Here is a 16,077-nt window from a genome sequence, read left to right on the forward strand (position 1 = left end):
TAAAAGAGCATCCCCGTGACCTTACTGTGACCTGTGGATCTCATTTCTGCCAGCCAGAGTCTGCTCCACGTGAAAATAACATACCTTTATGAATGACCTTTTGATGGTGTAGTGGTGGTCAGTCATCATTGGTGGTTCATCTGTAGAATTCTCACCTGCCAGGCGTGAGGCCTGGGTTCAATTTTCTGGAATGTAAAACTCAGCTGCTCTCCATGAAAAGCAGCAGTCAGCTCTGCATGGATACAACAGTGGTCAGGGCTGTATGATGTATGTTTATACTGAAACACTGACAGCTCTCCTCCATCTCCCTCTTTTACTTACTCTGGGTTCCAGGCCTCGTTGGTGCAGCAGGCAGTGTGTCAGTCTCATAATCTGAAGGTGGTGAGTTGGAGCTTCACACCTTTAGTTCCACTTCCAGGCCATGGAAGCAACAATGAGAAGTCATTTCCACTGTGTGCTGTGCAGAAACAGCTCAGTTGGGAGAGTCCCTGGTTCAATCCTGGATTTTAGTATCTGTGGTTTATCCTTTAGAAGACTGTCTTTTTTAATTAATGAGAGATAAAAAGCTATTTAGGAAATGTCAAGGTGCCAAACAAACAAACATTTTCTATGGACAGAGTGGCAATATTTCAACATGTCAAAGGAATTTTGGTCTTTTAAAAGTTCGGGTGGTCAAAAGTAGACCAAAACAGCTTTGTCCCAAACACACCTTGCTGCAGTGGAGAAAAGCACAAACCACTTTACCATCAACCTCAACTGTATACACATTACACTTCCATCACCAGATCCTCTGTATATAGATGAATGTTGCAGTGCTGCTGTGGCTTAGCTGGTCAAAGCGCCTGTCTAGTAAACAGGAGATCCTGGGTTCAAATCCCAGCAGCACCTATTTTAAGGTTGTTGAGATAAACCCATGTAACTTCTTCTGCAGGAGTTCCATTAAAACTCTCTGACCAATCAGGTAACTGCAGAGTCTTCATGTCTCCCTTTGGAACATCCTGCAGTCGATGGTGCCAAAGTCCTCCAGCTACAGACCTGTAACCCGTCCTCACCACAGCTGTACATCTGTTACACCCTGTAGTTGTCTCGGGGAAAGGGAAGCTTATTGTCATATAGTGATGGGATGGCTCCATACTCCAGAACATCCCTGTGAACCCGGTCATACACCTTCTCCAGATCAAATCTTGGGGTTCCACATGTCCACTATAATTCAAGTGGATAAGACAAGTCAATCACAATCACAAGTTTTATCAGTTTTTAGGGTGTGGGGGTTAAGAACATCTGAATTAGTTTGAAAGTCACAATTGTTACCTTAACCTTAGCATTTAAAGAAACGCATCATCAGCAAACACCAGCTGCTGTTTTCACCCAGGTGGCTGCTACATGGGTTCAACTTGTGACTGTGGTGTTGTCAGTGAAAAGGATTCTGTTACAAACTCCTAAACTACTTCAACGACTCTGTAGCTGGCCAGTATGGGGATTGAACCAATGACCTTGGCGTTATTAGCACCACACTCTAACCAGCTGAGCTAACCAGCCTGCTTGGATGCTTCTAAGGCTTATTATAAAAGTAAACAGAACAAATAGCAGCTTAAACTTTTTGGAAAATTCAGCACGCCAGCATCGGCTGCTGGCTTAGCATGTATTTGTATCAATCAGCTTCTCAGCTGTTTTGAATGGTGACAGTGGGGCAGCCTTTGTGTTTACATCTGAATCACATGTGATTTTGGAAATTCTTTGAAGCAGCTTCAAAGGAGGAGTTTCATTCTGTGAGTATTGTGACATCATCAGTCCAGAGTGATTTCTGTGTGTCTGCGCTCATCCATTTGAAGGGAACGTGAGAGAGTGTGTATGCATCTGTGTCATGTGGGAGATCAATGAAAGACGGGAAATGCCTTTGATCTCCAGTGATGTCACACAGTGTCATTGTGGAGTTATTAGTTGCAGCAGCACCAGCAGCTCCCTTCGACAGCTCAGTTGGTAGAGCGGAGGACTGTAGAGGCTTACAGCTGAAATCCTTAGGTTAAGTCGAGTGGTTAAGGCGATGGACTGCTAATCCATTGTGCTCTGCACGCGTGGGTTGGAATCCCATCCTCGTCGGTGTTCAGCTGGCTTTAGTCTGTCTGAGTTGTACCCTGCTGTTGAGCAGGTTGAAATGTGGTGATTGCACTTTTTTAACAGGAGACAAACTTTGTTAAGAGTCATGATGGTCACTACACGACAGAAACTGCATGCACTCATTCATTTGAAGCGACCGTGAGAGTGTGACGTATCCATCTGTGTCGCGTGGGGCATCAATGAAGTGGATGCTCTGCACGCGTGGGTTCGAATCCCATCCTCGTCGGTGTTCAGCTGGCTTTAGTCTGTCTGAGTTCTGAGAACTCAGACAGATATGAAATGTGGTCTTTGCCCTTTTTTAACAGGAGACATCATGGTCACTACACTACAGAAACTGCATACACTCATTCATTTGAAGCGAACGTGAGAGTGTGACGTATCCATCTGTGTCGCGTGGGGCATCAATGAAAGGCAGGAAATGCCTTTGATCTCCAGTGACGTCACACAGTCTCGTTGTGGAGTTATTAGTTGTTGATTCTGCAAAAATGTGGTGCGGTGAAATGGTCCATAGATGTCTAATATCACCGAAACATGTTAACCAGACAGTGTTCAAGGATTTGAGGTTGAAACCGCTAAATTCTCATTATTAACTAAAGCTGTGTCTGTTACATATGTAACACTGGGCACAGGCACTGCTGGGATTTGAACCCAGGATCTCCTGTTTACAAGACAGGCGCTTTGACCAGCTAAGCCACAGCACCACTCTGAAGTACATGTATATACAGAGGAGCTGGTAATGGAAGTGTAATGTGTATACTGCAGCTGAGGTTGATGGTAAAGTGGTTTGTTTTAATGTAGGAGCAAAAGTTGAACAATATGGAGACTTTACTTGGGACGGTTGTCATTGGAAGCTTGTTCACTTTGTGAAGCTTTTAAATGCAGTTTATTTTACTGAGGACAAAGAAAAAGACAAATTCACTTGTAGGGCTGCTGGTAAAACAGGGACAGTCTGAGATTGCTTGGACATCCTGACTGCACAAAAGAGAGACATTTCAGGATGCCTGATCCAACAAACATTTGGCTCCTGGCCCAGTTTGGTTCTTTCTTCTGTCTGCAGAACTCAAAGGTATCTGGCAGGACCATGTTTGTCTTTGGAGCTTCATTAACAGAGTGCACTCTACTGTGGAGGTCATGAGAAAAAGTGGGAGGAGCCTTTGATCTCTTTGATGTCATTAGAACCTTTGTGACAGACCTTTGTGTTTTCTTCCTCTACGATACAGACACAAACTGGCAGTACTGATGCTGAGCTGCTTAAAGTGTCTGTCTTGTAAACAGGACATTCTGCATTCAAACCCCAGCAGAGCTTCGCTCTCAGTCAGAGTTGACCTCACCCAAAGTACCCCATAACTCTTGCCAAATGACTTTTTATGACCTGCTTGTTTTGACCTACATTTCCAATATTCTGCCTCCTCTTTCAACCACACCATGAAATATTGTGAGGTTGAATGCTGCACGCTGACTGGTTGTGGTTCCATCAATTTTTGGGTCCTGCTGGATGTTTCTGCTGGATGTTCGTTTTAAGTTATGACTTAAACCACTTTTCTTCCACCTCTCCTGCTGTGAGGTGTTTTTGGGGACAAAGGTATTTTGGTCAACACTTTTCAAAGACTACAATTCCTTTCACATCTATATGATTCCACACCTGCAGGGGTCCATGGTGTAATGGTTAGCACTCTGGAACCTGAATCTTACCAGTGAAACACTGAAATTCCTTTGACATATAGGCAGCCTATTTGTCCACTCTACACGTGTGAGGAAGTGCAAATTCCCACCACATTTATCATACACTAAGACAGTAATGTTTACGGTGGCGTCATAAACATAGAACATTTTTAACAAACATGTTTGTCCAACTGTTTGTCTGGATCATTTTGTTTATTTTTTTTGTCTGTATCTGTCTCTGTTGCAATGGACAACAGATACACCCTTGACCCCCAGAATCCTCCCTGCAAAGAGGGGGCGCATGGTTGTTGCAATGAAGTTTGACCACATTCTCACTGAAGCCAGGGTGAGTAATTATATCATACTTTACCTGAGTATACATGTGGGTGACAGGGAAAATGGCTTTGAATACAGGTCATTGATTAAACTTATCATGCACCTGAAGTCTCAGTCGGGACCCTCACAGATGCATCTACTGGCACCGGATGTGGAATCAAAAGTCAGAGCTAAACTATTCTTTCCACTGACAGCGTTCTAATTCAGTATGTGAGCCTTTGATGGAAATTCAGTCCATAAAAATGGTTGTGCAGCCTGAGTTCAATTCCCAGTCAGGGAAAATGCCTTTCTTTACTGACCCCATGACATAAATATGTTATCATGCACCTGCAGGGTGTTCCAGGTAGGAGGTTCAATAAACTCTGAGTCATACAAAAAGGGCTCTGATTTTGGCCGTTTTCATGCAATGGTGGTATAGTGGTGAGCATAGCTGCCTTCCAAGCAGTTGACCCGGGTTCGATTCCCGGCCATTGCACTTTACCTGTGTGTCTACAATTTAACTTTACGTTTGTTTTCCTTCCTGAGATCCCAAAATCAGGCCGATGGTGCCAAAGTCCTCATAACCCGTCCTCACCACAGCTGTACATCTGTTACACCCTGTAGTTGTCTCGGGGGAAGGGAAGCTTATTTTCATATAGTGATGGGATGGCTCCATACTCCAGAACATCCCTGTGAACCCGGTCATACACCATCCAGTATTTTAGGATAGCAGAGGATGGTTTTGATCCATCGACCTCTGGGTTATTGCCCAGCACGCTTCAGTGAACTGGATTTATTTCCTTTCCTGGATTTACTTCATCATTTCACTGACTCTGTGGATTCAGCTGACAAATGCAAAATACAACCAACATTTAAACTCCTCCCCCTTTTTCTCATGACCTCCACCATAGAGTGCTGCCTGCTGCAGTAATGATGATTGGAAACAGTGACGGGACTCCATAGATGATGGCTTTTATAGAGGTTGTGCATGTGCGCAACTCAAGGTGACCATACTCAGAGTTGATTGAACCAACTAAGATCAGCTGTTCTGGAACCAGATACTTAGAGTTTCTCATCTCAGAGTAAGTCAACTCAGAGTTCAGGGATAGACTCAAAGTTCGTTGAAACTCCTACCTGAAATACCCCCCAGGTGCATGATGACATATTTATGTTCTGGGGTCAATCACCTGTATTTTTCAGTAAAAACATTTTCCCTGACCGGGAATCGAACCCGGGCCGCGGCGGTGAGAGCGCCGAATCCTAGCCACTAGACCACCAGGGAGTGTGTGGGCACCAAATGTTGTAGTGTATGATCAATGCTCTGTGTGCGATTTTTGATGACCGAAAGTTCTCCCCCTCAGAACATTTTAAATTCCATAAATGTCCTGCTGTAAACGGCTCGTTGGTCTAGGGGTATGATTCGGGGTGCGAGAGGTCCCGGGTTCAAATCCCGGACGAGCCCATTGTCATGTTGCATGGCACATTTATCAAACAATAAACTTTAAGGTGGAGTCAGAGCAAAACTTGCTTAAGCTAAACTCTCCTCCATTTAAACTCAAATCTGTGAAAAACTTGTGACATGGCCAAATCCACCAGGGCTTGCATTAACCGAGAATTCTCCGTCATTGATGGATTTTTTTTTTGCTGCCACACCATGCAGGGGATGTAGCTCATCCCCTGCATGGTGTGGCAGCTTTAGCTTCTGAGATCATGCGACAGGTAAAACTTTTGAGTGCATAAATAACCAATAAAAGTGTTTTTGTCTTGTATGATAAATGCAATGTGCATTTGTGCTCCTTAGTTTTGGGGTTTGCTTCTCACTCTGGGTGCCATGAATTTTTCTCCCCTCATGGATTGTTGGACTTTCTCCATCATTTCCCACTTTGGACAAGGGTCAGTGTTTAAGTCCCACCTGCCCCAACAAAATTCTGATGAAATACATAATACATAATACATATAACCATTCAACAGCATCACTGAGTCAGGAGCAGAACAGTACACATTACTGAGGAAAGCGATAAATGACATTCTCCATGTTTTGCAGCTGTGTCTCTCCCCAAATGGGAAACTTGGTCCATAAAAGGAAGTAAACGTTGTTGGCAGGATTTGAACCTGCGCGGGGAAACCCCAATGGATTTCTAGTCCATCGCCTTAACCACTCGGCCACAACAACCATGCACAGTGAAGCTCCTGTGACTCAGCATTTTCCAGCCTGGATAGTTTTCTACTCAAAGGACAGGGCACCTTCTTGTTGTGAGGAAGCACAGCTTTCAACCTTTGTGGAAGTGGCACACAATTGTGAGGAGCACAAGCGTTGACTGACACAGACGTGGTTTTAGAGAAAAACTGCAGAGAAACTGGCAGTACTGATGCTGAGCTGCTTAAAGTGTCTTATAAACAGGACATCCTGCATTCAAACCCCAGCAGTGCTTCGCTCTCAGTGGAGTTCCTGCTCATCACTTCCTGTATTACAGCTTTTACTTGCAGTTTCTGGACAAGACAAAGTGGTTGTTGCTGTGTTGAGCAGATGGAAATGTGGTGATTCTGACCAGTGATTCTGGTTTTGCTGTGCCTGTGTCCTGTGTCTCCAGCATGCTGTGACCAGAGTCTGCCTCAATCCGAGAATGTCTATCCTGGCCTGATGATTGTGTTAAGCAGCGTAAAGGGTGACAATATGTGTGACAATATGTGTCCCATATGGGCGAGCGGTAAGGATTCCTGGTTTTCACCCTGGTGGCAACAATACATCAACCAGTTAGAACTGGATGTTGTTCATTAAAATGGGAAAATCACTTACTATTTGGAGAAATGTTAGAAGACATTCTCTTCGAAGAAGTTATGAGGAATGACGTTTCTTTGAAAAGACTGAGAACTGAGGAAAGAACATCAGATGGAGACTAAAAGTTGTCCCCCTCAGAGAAAGTCTCACTGGGTGATAAATGTGGTGTGTAACATTTTGAATGCCATTAAATTATCTGCTGAAAACAGCACAGACCACTAAATGACTGTTTCTCTTGACCAGATACAGCAGGTAAAAGTTGTAATACAGGAAGTGATGGTTTTCATCAGTTTGCTTTAGTGATGAGCAGGAACTCCACTGAGAGTGAAGCACTGCTGGGGTAATTGGCAATGATGGGATTCGAGTTTGGATGCTGCACACCGCACCCATTCCACCATGATTTCATCGCATTTTTAGCCATTTCTTGGGCAAAAAAATGTGCCCATATGTGTCCCAGTGGCCTAATGGCCAGGGATTGTGGGTTTGAGTCCCATCTGGGGTGGTGTACAGCAGAGTGGCGCAGCGGAAGCGTGCTGGGCCCATAACCCAGAGGTCGATGGATCGAACCATCCTCTGCTAACAGCTTTTTAGCAACAGCTAGCTGTTCACTATCCAAAGTTTGTCGTATTTGAAGATGACATCATTACAATAGTAACAATGCCATACTGAGGCTGCACTAGCTGAAGAGGGAAGATCTTCAGTCTTGAAAACAAACTTCAGTATTAACCTTGCTTGTTTTAACTCCCAGCTGTTTTCCTCTGCAGTGGAAGTAAAGCAGATTTCAACTGTTGTTTTAGTGCCGAGTACCCAGTCTGCCTCCTTCGATCTATTGAAAAGTTGACATGTCAGTTAACCAGCTCCAGTCTGGTCAGACCAGTTTCCAAAATCAACTCACTTGAGTGTTGAGATTATGTTCAAGTCCCAGCTGAGGATAGACACAACTAAGTCCACTACATGTTTTCACCTGCTCCACCATGTTTTCAACACATATTTTGCCATGTCTTTTCACGTATTGTCACATCTGCCCCAGTGGCCTAATGGATAAGGCACTGCCCCCCCCCAAGCCATGGTGTGCTAACAGCCTATTAGCAACAGCTAGCTGATCCATGGTTGGTTATGTTGGAAAATGGTGTCATTACAATCTTAACAATGCCACGCTGAAGAGTAAATATCTTCTTCTTGAAGAAGTACTTCAGCATCATGCACCATCTTATTAGTTTTGGAAAGTAAGTCTACCGAGCGTCGAGACTGTGCTCATGTGCCATCTGAGGGAAAACTTGGCCAAGTCCACAACACTCTTGCATTGATTGCCTGTTCCACTATGTCTTCATTGGGTTTATCGCAATGTCTAGTCGGAGAAACAACAAGGTAAAGGTTTCTGCATCGCTGTTCAGTCAGATCAACAGCAGGCTGCCATCCACAGTTCATCACTTTGATTTTCATTCCTTCTTCAAATCTTTATTATTCTCATTTGATATGTTTTGCTGGGTTTCAACTCCCTAACGCTTTTAGCTACAGAAAGAACAAGAGCAGTCGCACCGCTAATACTCTGCTAATAAAAGCAGATTTAGATTATTTTATTTGTATCTTTAGCTCAGATGTCGGTCCCCACTTCAGTAACTCAAAGTGATGGTAGCCACTGGTGGAACACTATATTTAGATTTAAATAAACACTTCAAGATTATACTGTAGAGTGCAAAGCTTGGCAGTGGTGGGATTCAAACCCACGCCTCTGAAGAGACCGGAGCCTAAATCCAGCGCCTTGGACTGCTTGGCCACACTACCACATGCCAGTGGTACATACATATGAACATGTGAACATATGTTATACATATATGTCCACTGTTGTATCCAGCTGACTGCTGCTTTTCATGGAGAGCAGTGGCCATTGCATTGGCCGGGAATTGAACCCGGACCTCTCGCATGGGAGGCGAGAATTCTACCACTGAACCACCAATGCTGACTGGATAGTGAACAGCTAGCTGTTGCTAAAGAGCTGTTAGCAGAGGATGGTTTCGATCCATCGACCTCTGGGTTATGGGCCCAGCACACTTCTGCTGCACCACTCTGCTGTAAACCACCCCAGATGGGACTCGAACCCACAATCCCTGGCTTAGGAGGCCAGTGCCTTATCCATTAGGCCACTGGGGCACATGTTAATGTTTCTGGTGAAACCAATGTAGCATGATGTGGAGGATGACATGGAGGAAGATGATCCCACAGTGCTGGAGGTCCTTCATGCCCCCAGCACATCCACACTGGCGTCCAGCTCTCTGCCTTCTACTTCCTCTTCTGTAGCTGCAGTTGATACTCAGGCTGAAGATGAAGAAATGGTAAATATCATTGTGTCCATTTGAGAACGCAGGAATATAAACAGGAGTCTAACTCTTGACTAGGCTTCTTCAAGTCCTTCTTGAATGATCTCGAAATTTGTTTGTTTGTATAATAATTTTGCTTGCAGTTTCTGGACAAGACAAAGTGGTTGTTGCTGTGTTGAGCAGATGGAAATGTGGTGACAGCTTTTCACAGGAGACAAACTTTGGGAAGATATTGGCAATATAGTCCTAACTCCTTCATTATGAAACAGTCAAATTCCCATTTTATGTGCCTTTTCAACATTACATAGTGCATGAATGAGTGCAACATTGAATTGTTTAATTAAATCTAAAACTGATGTTTTGAAGATCAAAAAGTCCCTGGTTTGATCCCGGGTTTCAGCATCAGAGGTGGACCTTGCCTGAGTTTCCAACTCAGGTTGTTTTGACCTACTTTTCCAATATTCTGCCTCGACTTTCAACCACACCACAACCACATGAAATATTGTGAGGTTGAATGCTGCACGCTGACTGGTTGTGTGTCCAAATGGCTTCAAAGACATCTTTCTGCCATTCACTCCTCCAAACCTTTGGACACAGCTTTGAGCTTTCTCACAGGTGACACAGGTGTCATTATTTCAGTGAAGATGTATGTGATATGGTGACCAAGGAACTGTATTCAGGCTCCAGTCTCTTTATGCAGGTCATCTCTCTCTCTGCCATTTACTAATATATATATATTATATTAGTATATTTGTACCAACCAGCACCAACCACTAAAACACTGTTCCTCTTGTCCAGATTCTGCAGGTAAAAGCTGATTCAAAGAAAAGAGGGATTGGCATTCCTCATCTTTTTTGTCCAAATTCCAACCAGGACCAGAACAGAGAAACACAAAGAATTCATCAGTGTCTCTGAGTGAATCAATAGATTCTGTAATTGAAGTCATCTAACGTCTAAGAAGACATCAATTTAAAACTTTTAACTTTTAATTGAAATTCCAACCAAGGTTTGGAAGGGGGGGCGGGGGGTGAAAATGACAGGAGGGTTAAAGAGCAGTGTTAATGGGCAAAAACAAGCAGAACTGTCACAGAACATCCAGCAGGAATGGAGCCATCCAGCCGAAATAGCTCAGTTGGGAGAGCGTTAGACTGAAGATCTAAAGGTCCCTGGTTAGAATCACTTTGTATCAGTGCTTCTCTTTGGGGTTGTCCTGGATGGAATAAAAAAAAAAAACAGTTTTCTTCAGATCAGCTGAATGAGTCATCAATATTTCCGAAACTGAAGCACCAACTTGTATTCTGAGAGCAGTAAGTGCTATTAGTTGGGGTAATGTTGGTGATTTCAAAAGCCAATCACAAGCAGATGAGGTTCTATCAATTTTTGGGTCCTGCTGGATGTTTCTGCTGGATGTTCGTTTTAAGTTATGACTTAAACCACTTTTCTTCCACCTCTCCTGCTGTGAGGTGTTTTTGGGGACAAAGGTATTTTGGTCAACACTTTTCAAAGACTACAATTCCTTTCACATCTATATGATTGCACACCTGCAGGGTTCCATGGTGTAATGGTTAGCACTCTGGACTCTGAATCCAGTGATCCCAGTTCAAATCTCGGTGGAACCTGAATCTTACCAGTGAAACACTAAAATTCCTGTTTGTCCATTCTACAGCTTCCATGCGATCTGATCAGGCAGTCATTGTGCTGCGTTCAGGTTGCAGTCTCCCCAGGAGGTGTGGGTTCATATCCCACTTCTGACAGAAGCTGCTTTTCTTTCCTCTGATGCCAAAAACCAGGGGCCTTTACATCTTCAGTCTAACGCTCTCCCATGTTAGCACAGCGGAATCAGCTCAATGGGCAGGCTGCTGGCTTAGTATGTATTAGTATCACTAAGTCTCACTTAGTCTTGTAAACAGGAAATGTTGCATTCAAACCCCAGCAGTGCTTTGCTCTCAGTGGAGCTCTTGCTCATCATTTCCTGTATTCCAGCTTTTGCTTGCAGTTTCTGGACAAGACAAAGTGGTTGTTGCTGTGTTGAGCAGATGGAAATGTGGTGACCGGTTTTCACAGGAGACAAACTTTGGGAAGATATTGGCAACATAACACTAAGGGCTCTTCCGGGATTTGAACCCGGGACCTCTCACACCCAAAGCGAGAATCATACCCCTAGACCAACGAGCCATTAGCTGCAATGACTTAAAGAGCGTTAGACTGAAGATCTAAAGGTCCCTGGTTCAATCCCGGGTTTCGGCATCAAAGGTAGTACCTGAGTGAGATTCAAACTCAGGTTTTTTTTTTTAACCTACATTTCCAATATTCTCCCTCCTCTTTCAACCACGCCATGAAATATTGTGAGGGTGGATGCGTCACGCTGACTGGTTGTGTGTCCAAAAGGCTGTCAAAGACGCCATTTTCTCGTGGAAGATCGCAGGATTTTTCAGATGATGTGGTCCTTTTGGCACCATCAGCCTGAGATCTACAGGGTTCATTGGATCGTCCACAAAAATGGCTGCATGAACATTAGAATGCTTGGACCACTTCGGCCCGGGTTCAATTCCCAGTCAGAGGAAAATGGCTTTATTTCATTTAAAATACAGGTCACTGTCAAAACGCCCTCATATGATGTTATCATCCACCTACACTACAATGTGTTAAATACAGCATGCTAGCATGGTTGCATCTCCCATATGGTCTAGCGGTCAGGGTTCCTGGTTTTCACCCAGGTGGCCCGGGTTCAACTCCCGGTATGGGAAACTCCTTTACAACAATGGACCTACCACTAGCAGGCCCCATGTTGGGCAATAAATAGTTTATTGGAAGCCCAACAATGAGTTGGAGAAATCTTCAGTTCACAGTTAAAACATTTATTAAGGTCACCGGTAAAGTAAGGCAGCGCTGGGCTTTTAGTGACAGAGCTCCCCGAGGATCTCTGCCAGAAAGAGCCCTGATATCTGGAAAAGTTTCACATTTATCTTCTTGAGCTGGGTCTGTCCCGAACAGAGGTTGGACTTTCACACAACCAAATGTAACTGGCAGTCAGATGTACAAAGATGTCATTTACAAACAGTTTCTACTAACAGTTAGTTGAGGAATCATCTGAATGAGGACAGATGTGACTTAAAGCACAACAAAGATCTTTCCCAGAAGGCCCTCAGACAAAGAAGCTGGGTAACAGCACAGACTGACAGGAGTGGTATTTGAACCCTCAATTCCAGAGGAGACTGTCACCTGATCACAGCACCTTCTACAGCTGCTATCAAAAGGCTTGTTGGGGAAATCCATCCACGGTTTTAATTTAGGACTATTCATCTATCTGTGTCTACCTGAGCTTCATTAACAGTGTGCACTCGATGGTAACTGAGGGATCAGAGTGTTGGAGAGCAGAACTCTTTCCTGTGCTTCAGATACACTGTTTGGTTCTGAGCTGATCATTAATAATCAATCAATGAATGACCAATAATCTTCTCAGCTGCTCTGAATGGTGACAGTGGGGCAGCCTTTGTGTTTACATCTGAATCACATGTTATTTTGGAAATTCTTCAAAGCAGCTTCAAAGGAGGAGATGATTCAAACCTGATCACAGTGATCAGTATGGATATACAGTATGTTTGCTGTCAGTGGAGGAAACTCTCAGACAGGACTAATAGTCGTGTTTGGGATGTTCCTGGATTTGAGTTGAATGAGTGTAAATTCTCTCTGATTTTAACACACGTTAACGTCATGGACCAACATGGATCGTTGGTCAGATTATGAGACTGACACGCTGCCTACGAGGCCTGGAACCCAGAGAAAGTAAAAGAGGGAGATGGAGGAGAGCTGTCAGAGTTTCAGTATAAACATACATCATACAGCCCTGACCACTGTTGTATCCAGGCAGAGCTAACTGACCCTGTGACCACGTGGCCTAATGGACAAGGCGTCTGACTTCGGATAAGAAGACTGAGGGTTTGAGTCCCTTCGTGGTCGGGCAGCTGTGTGTAGGTGAACGAACTAAACTATGTCCATTTTACAGAAATCAGTGAGGTTTTTCAGATCTCCTCCACAGAAGGTGGATCTGATCTCAGGTCATGGCCAACACTGACCTCTGCTGCTTGATGCTGCCTTCATCCTGATGAATGTTGAAGCAATGAAATATGACAAGAACAGACACTAAACTGACAACAGGACATTAAAATGGGCCACACTCAGACCCCACATGGCCCAAAGGACAAGGTGTTTGACTTTGGATCAGAAGACCGAGGGAAAGATTTATGTTCACAGAGATCACAGAGAGTCTCTTGAACGGCTCTTTAATATGAATGATGGGAACCAAGTCACAGCCCCCCCGCCATTTTTCTATTCATGCCTCTGTGCCAGCAAATAAAATTTTGTGAGGGATGACAAAAGAAAGACACAAAAGGTGAACTGTGATGGCAGTAATCAAGGTGTGAACACAGTCTGGCAACTCTTCAGGGAAATACACAGAACAGTTTGTCTTTTCTGGACATGTTTGGTGTTTCTAACACAACACAGCTGCTTGTTAACTTTCTACATAAATGCTTTTCTTTGGGGTTGTCCTGCTCAGAAATTCAGTAAAAAAAAAAAAGATGATGATCTGCTATTTTAAATAGATTTCTTCAGATCAGCTACAACAACACAACCCTAATCTCTAATCACTGCAGTTAACAGTCCTCTCATCATATGCTAACGGTCCTCATGAATTTAAGAGGATCGTTGTCTGTTCCTGATGGACTAAATGTGTTCTTCATTACAAACCATTACCAAGACCATTGAAACCGCCCGAACAAAGCAGACAGGGAGCTGTGGGAGTGGTTTCATTCAGGTATAAGATAAATTCAGGTAAAAGCCTGAAAGGGAGTCCATTGGAACTGCAACACAACTGGGAAGTGGCTGCAAAGACTCTTTGGAGGAGATCATGTGAGGTAAAAATTTGAGCTCAATCTGACTTCTATTCTCTTTGCTCTCTTTTCCCCTTTCAGGGTTAATTCACAAAAACGACATTAATTCTTGGAGCCATGTTTTCTTCAGGTCTAACTCGGATCACTCCAATCAGAGGCATTGATGAAGTCTTTGTGCATAAGTGCTTCTCTTTGGGGTTGTCCTGGATGGAATTTAAGTTTTGATAGATTTCTTTAAAACAGCTAAATTCGCGAATTTGTCATGAACATTTCCCGAACTGAAGCACAGACTTGTATTCTGAGAGCAGTAAGTGCTATTAGTTGGGGTAATGTTGGTGATTTCAAAAGCCAATCACAAGCAGATGAGGTTCTATCAATTTTTGGGTGGTGGGGGTTAAGAAAGTAATTTGAAAGTCACAAATGTTAGAAAGTAATTTGAAAGTCACAAATGTTACCTTAACTTGAGCACTGACTTGGCTGTTGAATTCAGTAAGTGCTACTTGTTGGGGCAGTGCTGACTGACAAAGACATCTTAGAATGCATCACTGATCATTTCAATTAGAAAGACTGATGACGTCCTTTTGTACAAGTGCTTCTCTTTGGGGTTGTCCTGGATGGAATTAAAACCAGTTTTCTTAAAAGCAGCTGAATTTGTCATCAACCTTTCCTGAACCGAAGCACAGACTTGTGTTCAGAAAGTAGTACATGCTCTTTGTTGGTGCTGTGTCAATGAATAACAAAAATTCTAATCTCTAGTTTTGGTTGGAATAGGTTGGAAAACAAAAGAAAACAAAAAAAAAGCAGGTCAGATCAGCTGCAGCAACACTCCCCTAATAACCAATCACCACAGTTAGCTGCCGTCTCACCATATGCTAAAGGACCTCATGAATTTAAGAGGATCGTTGTCTGTTCCTGATATGAACAATTACCAAGACCATTGAAACCGTCTCAACAAAGTAGACAAGTGGGAGTGGTTTCATTCAGACACAACAGGGAAGTGGCTGCAAGACTCTTTGGGGGAGATCATGTGTGAGCTATTTAACCCGGATCACTCCAATCAGAGACACTGATGAAGTCTTTGTGCATAAGTGCTTCTCTTTGGGGTTGTCCTGGTTGGAATTTGGACAAAAATGATGAGCAATGCCATTCCTTCTTCATCAATCACCCCAACCGCAACTGCTATCAATGATATGGGTGGTGGGGGTGAAGAAAGTAATTCTAGTGGCTAACGTCACAAATGTAACCTTAACTTGAGCACTGACTTGACTGTTGAATTCAGTAAGTGCTACTTGTTGGGGCAGTGCTGACTGACAAAAACAACCCCATCTTCTTAGAATACAATACTGATCATTTCAATTAGAAACACTGATGCCTTTTGTATCAGTGCTTCTCTTTGGGGTTGTCCTGGATGGAATAAAAAAAAAAAACACAACAGTTTTCTTCAGATCAGCTGAATGAGTCATCAATATTTCCCGAACTGAAGCACCAACTTGTATTCTGAGAGCAGTAAGTGCTATTAGTTGGGGTAATGTTGGTGATTTCAAAAGTCAAATCACAAGGACAGCAGGTTCTATCAATTTTGGGGTGGTGGGAGTTAAGAAAGTAATCTAAAAGTCACAAATGTTACCTTAACCTGAGCACTAACTTGACTGTTGATTTCAGTAAGTGCTACTTGTTGGAGCAGAAAAACACTGACTGACAAAAACAACGGGAGGTTTGGGAGCCATTTCGTCTTAGAATCTAACTCTGATCATTTCAATCAGAGACATTGATGATTCAACAACATCTTCTCTTTGGGGTTGTCCTGGTTGGAATATTGAGGAAAAATTAGTTAGCAGGATTAGTTGTGTAATGTATTAATTTGTCATCAGCATTTCCCCAACTGAAGCACAGACTTGTGTTCTGAGAGCAGTAAGTGCTATCAGTTGGGGTAATGTTGGTGATTTCAGAAGTTTTCCTTCCTTTACCCATTTCCCATTAGACCCTTCTTAGA

The 16,077-nt window shown here is 43.4% G+C and overlaps 11 non-coding genes across 11 annotated transcripts; 4 read left to right on the forward strand and 7 right to left on the reverse strand.

Annotated features, from left to right (window-relative positions):
• Positions 1-814: 814 nt before the first annotated feature.
• Positions 815-888, forward strand: trnat-agu (transfer RNA threonine (anticodon AGU)). The gene has a single exon. It is a non-coding gene; the product is annotated as a tRNA-Thr (tRNA).
• A 577-nt stretch (positions 889-1,465) lies between these two features.
• Positions 1,466-1,539, reverse strand: trnai-aau (transfer RNA isoleucine (anticodon AAU)). Its single transcript has one exon. It is a non-coding gene; the product is annotated as a tRNA-Ile (tRNA).
• Positions 1,540-2,745: 1,206 nt separating this feature from the next.
• Positions 2,746-2,819, reverse strand: trnat-ugu (transfer RNA threonine (anticodon UGU)). Its single transcript has one exon. It is a non-coding gene; the product is annotated as a tRNA-Thr (tRNA).
• Positions 2,820-4,519: 1,700 nt separating this feature from the next.
• trnag-ucc (transfer RNA glycine (anticodon UCC)) lies at positions 4,520-4,591 on the forward strand. Its single transcript has one exon. It is a non-coding gene; the product is annotated as a tRNA-Gly (tRNA).
• A 714-nt stretch (positions 4,592-5,305) lies between these two features.
• trnae-cuc (transfer RNA glutamic acid (anticodon CUC)) lies at positions 5,306-5,377 on the reverse strand. Its single transcript has one exon. It is a non-coding gene; the product is annotated as a tRNA-Glu (tRNA).
• Positions 5,378-6,186: 809 nt separating this feature from the next.
• On the reverse strand, positions 6,187-6,268 carry trnas-aga (transfer RNA serine (anticodon AGA)). Its single transcript has one exon. It is a non-coding gene; the product is annotated as a tRNA-Ser (tRNA).
• A 2,495-nt stretch (positions 6,269-8,763) lies between these two features.
• trnag-ccc (transfer RNA glycine (anticodon CCC)) lies at positions 8,764-8,834 on the reverse strand. The gene has a single exon. It is a non-coding gene; the product is annotated as a tRNA-Gly (tRNA).
• A 118-nt stretch (positions 8,835-8,952) lies between these two features.
• trnar-ccu (transfer RNA arginine (anticodon CCU)) lies at positions 8,953-9,025 on the reverse strand. Its single transcript has one exon. It is a non-coding gene; the product is annotated as a tRNA-Arg (tRNA).
• A 1,714-nt stretch (positions 9,026-10,739) lies between these two features.
• On the forward strand, positions 10,740-10,811 carry trnaq-cug (transfer RNA glutamine (anticodon CUG)). Its single transcript has one exon. It is a non-coding gene; the product is annotated as a tRNA-Gln (tRNA).
• Positions 10,812-11,295: 484 nt separating this feature from the next.
• trnap-ugg (transfer RNA proline (anticodon UGG)) lies at positions 11,296-11,367 on the reverse strand. The gene has a single exon. It is a non-coding gene; the product is annotated as a tRNA-Pro (tRNA).
• Positions 11,368-11,867: 500 nt separating this feature from the next.
• trnae-uuc (transfer RNA glutamic acid (anticodon UUC)) lies at positions 11,868-11,939 on the forward strand. Its single transcript has one exon. It is a non-coding gene; the product is annotated as a tRNA-Glu (tRNA).
• The last annotated feature ends 4,138 nt before the right edge of the window (positions 11,940-16,077 follow it).

This window comes from Echeneis naucrates, chromosome 2, assembly GCF_900963305.1.
Source record: "Echeneis naucrates chromosome 2, fEcheNa1.1, whole genome shotgun sequence".
Taxonomy (NCBI): Eukaryota; Metazoa; Chordata; class Actinopteri; order Carangiformes; family Echeneidae; genus Echeneis; species Echeneis naucrates.